At 32.1% G+C, this 4,330-nt stretch overlaps 1 long non-coding RNA gene across 1 annotated transcript; it reads left to right on the top strand.

Moving 5' to 3' along the window:
* The first annotated feature begins 1,225 nt into the window (after window positions 1-1,225).
* On the top strand, window positions 1,226-1,903 carry LOC145051443 (uncharacterized). The gene is made up of 4 exons (XR_013683625.1): window positions 1,226-1,311; window positions 1,398-1,515; window positions 1,598-1,726; window positions 1,833-1,903. It is a non-coding gene; the product is annotated as an uncharacterized LOC145051443 (long non-coding RNA).
* The last annotated feature ends 2,427 nt before the right edge of the window (window positions 1,904-4,330 follow it).

Raw genomic sequence — 4,330 nt, forward strand, 5'->3', positions numbered from 1 at the left:
GAAATTCTCCGTTTCTGGGAGTTTGAAACCGGATTTTTATATCCTAATTCATACGCTTCTCTCTCTCTCTCTCTCTCTCTTATTCATTTCTCTGTTTTTCTAGTAGTTTAAACTAGCCAAAAAAGATGGAGGGCGAATAAATCGTAATCGTGATGCTCAAAACCCGTGGGATTTCTATCAGCGTTACAAACGAGTACATAGAGTTGATCAAATCCAGATAGAGGAACAAAGAATGCTTGAATATGGAACTTTCAGTTCTGATATGGGAGGGTAAGTACACTCTATCTTTTGGCCCTAAAAATACCACTTTTTGAGTTACGACAAATACAATAATGTCACTTGTGAAAATTAAAGCCTCATTAGAACTGTTTATATGAATTTCAGTTTGGGACTAAGATCTCAAGAAACTAAAAAGGTATTTACCACATTAAGAGCTCTTGTTGAGGTAATGGAAATCCTTAGAAAAGATGTTGCACATGATTGATGGAGTTGGCAGATATATTACAGAAGAGGTATTTCTTCTCCCATCTTGCCTATGAGTTAACAATATCCTTGAACCATCTAAAAGTTGGTTAACTGAATCTCAAAGTATTCTACAGTTGCCACTGAGAAGTCATTGTTATTGTTGATTTGTCATCACATTGTTTTACTTTGCTCTTTAGATGAAGAATCTCTTTATAAACTTTAAATGCATCTCCAATATTCATAGCTGATTATTAGATTGACTTTAGTGTCAAGAGTTTCAATGCAATAGATACACATAGTTGGTGAGCAAGTAATGCATATAAGCACCTCTTAGCATCTTTCACTTCTCCCTTTATAGCATCCAGGCAATATGACCACCCAATAAAAGAAAAAAAGATATTATGATTGTCAGCTTGACAAATTTGTGTTTCCAGTTATGTAATGGTTTACACTAGTTTAATCTGTAATATATATTCTCCACCATTCATTTGAAAATCAACAAAAAAGCTTCTCGTGCTTCACCTTCTTCCTTCAGTTCAATTCAGCTTTGTTTACTGATGGTGATATTATGTATGCAGAAACACAATATCAGGAATCAACGTGAGAATATTGTTCTCTCTTTAGCAAATGCACAATCATGACTTGGCATACTATCTGAAGCTGATCTAGTAAGTCTATTTTTTGTATCTACAATTTATACACTATTATTAATGGAAAGTTGCTGACGTGTCATTCATAATTTTCTTAGAAAATAAATGAAAAAGCTATTATGGAAGTGTTCCTAAAGTTTCTCGATAATTACTTCAAATGGTGAAAATATTTGCGTATACGTCTTGTTTGGAACAGGTGACTTCCATCCCATGTTATCACTTTTTATAAATAAAAATCATCGTTTTTCATGTTATGCTAATTGTGAAAGTTGTTTTCAATAGTATACAAGCCATTAACAAGGACAGGAAGCTTTTCTTGGTTTCATTATACTACTTAATGTGGGGTGAAGCTGCAAATGTCCGTTTTCTTCCAGAATGCATTTGCTATAGATTCCACCATGTAAGTGTCTTACTCTTATCTCTATTAGTTGATCAATTATTTAACCTGATTGTTTAAACTGATAAATACTTGTATTACCTAGATGGCCAGGGAATTCAATGCCATTTTGGATCATGGACAAGCTAGCCCTGCACAGACTTTTATTTGTGAAGATAATTCAGTTTCCTTTTTGGCACATGTCATTCAACCAATTTACAACACACTCTCTAAGGTCAATAAATCTTTTCCCCTCTTTTGTTAATAAAAGTAATGAGTTTGTTATTAATTAAATTGTCACTCGCATATTTAAACAAATCTTACTTTTTCACAGGAAGCAGAACGAAACAATAATGGGAAAGCTGCCCATTCAGCATGACGGAATTATGATGATTTCAATGAATATTTCTGGTAGGTCTTTCATCTTTGTTACAAATTACTCTTATTTTATATACTTTTCAGAAGCTTATACTTGAAATTATTCAGGTCACCTACTTTCATCTTTGTAGTATATGATATGAATTATCTGGAAATTGCAAGATATGCTTTTCTTTTTGTCTTGGGTGGAATCTTTATGGCTGGTTTATATATATATATATATATATATATATATATATATATATATATATATATATATATATATATATATATATATATGCAGCAGGATGAGGATACAAATGCAGGTGGAACAAATTCGGATCACAAGACAGACATAAAGCATTCAGCAGAAAACAGTGAGTCCTTTTTATGAAATGAAGAATAATATTTAAATAGATGAGAAAGAGTTTTGGTGGTGATTTTTTTAGAGTCGGTCTCAGATGGTGAAGGAAATCTAATGCAGAAGCCAAACAAAAGGAATGATATGGAATCAGATAGCAGCCAGAAGGAGAAGGAGGATGATGGTAAGAAGCATTGTATTGGATTTGGATTTTGGAGGAGATAAACGAAAAATGAAATGTTCTTTATTGACTGTTTAGCAATATGATTGATTGATAAGTTTTGGAAATTTAGGGGAAGGGGATAGAAACAAAAAGGAAAAGTAAAACGAGAGACAGGTGTCACCTGATAAGCTGTACAGGGCTGGACTTTTGAAAAACCATTTTGCGAACACAATTCCATATCATTCCTTTTGTTTAGTAATATAAAAGAGGACCCCCAACAACTTGAAAACCAAAAAAGGAAAGGTTTTCCAATACTATAAATATTTTAAGTTTTTCTTTCTTTAGTAATATAAAAACATAAATGTTGTGGTTTTTCAAAAAGCATGACTGCAAGCAGAAGCCAAGGCAGCTGAAGATGCTTGGAGGCGAGTGAAGGCGGAAGCTGCTGCAGAAGAAAAATAGAAAAGAGACCTGGAGAGGAAAGCAGCCAGACAAGCATTATTGAAGGTATTCCATATTTCTATTTTGTAACATATATTTTACTATAATATATATTTTATTGTACTTTTTTCAGATTGAAAAGACGGTTGAGATCGATGAGGTGTCTCGGTTTCTGAAAGACTTGGACCCGACAAATAAAATTTAATCTTAAATCTTAAATCTTAAATATTATCATGTTATGTATACATAAAGTAATAAACATAATTCTTGTTAATTTTTTATTTGAATTTGTTTTTATATTTTTTAGGCAAAAGAACGAGTGTGCAGATTGATCCAAAGTGGAGTTGAAAGTGGAGCTAAACTACTGCTTGATCGAAGAGATATTGTAGTATTTTTTTCAACTTCATATAATTCTTTATGATATAAGGGCAAAATGGTCATTTAATCCTATTCAGCAGACTTAAGTAAACATATATTGGGCCCACAATCTTGTCTGGTGTTACTGAAGATATGGAGTGTTACAAGGTATAAGCTTTCTAGTGCTATTTTCAGTTATGAGGATGAGGAAGGGCATTTACGTCTTTTGCACAAAGTATGTTACAAGATTTAAACTTTTATCTAAATGGAGGAAGAAATCTTTGGTCCAGTTCTTATTTGCATGCAATTCTGTTAATACTTTCTATATATAATACTTATTTAACTGATCATGTTCATAATTCATTCTCTTGAGGCCTAATTTTGTAATTTCACCTTTTTTTTTCAAGCCAACAGCTTGGAAGAAGCCATAAATATTTCACAACATCTGGTGTGGCTGCTAGAAAGTTTCAAATTGACAATGAAGCAGGGCAGGTAAGTAATTTTACATATCCTATGAATATTATGACTTAAGAAAACATTTAAACTATTAAAATATGAAAATATTTATTATTTTTTTTGTGTGGGTGTTGAATTTACGAATATGCCCTTGTGATGTAGCTCAAAATGTGGTTTTTGTGAATGAATTTTTAGGAGATACTTGGGATAAGAAACCGGTTGAGATTGAAAAGTCAATAAAAAGAAGTTTTTTTTTTCATTTTGACTTTTTCTGATTATCTGTTGACCTTTTGATTTTTTTTGATTTGAAGATAAACAGAATGTGTATTTGAATGAGTACCATAATCCACATGGGAAGAGAACATTTCAAGCAAATGTAACAAAAACTTTACAAATTGTTAAAGCATGAAAATCCTCCTTTGCCAGGTGTTCCTTCTCTCCCTCTCTCTCACTAGTAGTTTTTGTCTCGTTATAGCATCCTACTTTCATTTCCTTCCTGCTTTATTGCTAGATATCTGCATTCGTTGTTTGTGTATCCATAAAACTTCTAGATGACTTTTTGTGTGGTATCCTTAGATTTAATTTGATTAATTAAAGAAATTTTTATTTTTTTTAGGTAAATAGTTTGCTTGGAGTATATCCAGATATTGTGGAAGAAGTCAATGAGTTTATAGATCGCAGTGAAAAGACAAGTAATTGTACAC

The sequence above is a fragment of the Lactuca serriola genome, chromosome 5 (assembly GCF_051521515.1).
Source record: "Lactuca serriola cultivar US96UC23 chromosome 5, Lser_US96UC23_V15, whole genome shotgun sequence".
Taxonomy (NCBI): Eukaryota; Viridiplantae; Streptophyta; class Magnoliopsida; order Asterales; family Asteraceae; genus Lactuca; species Lactuca serriola.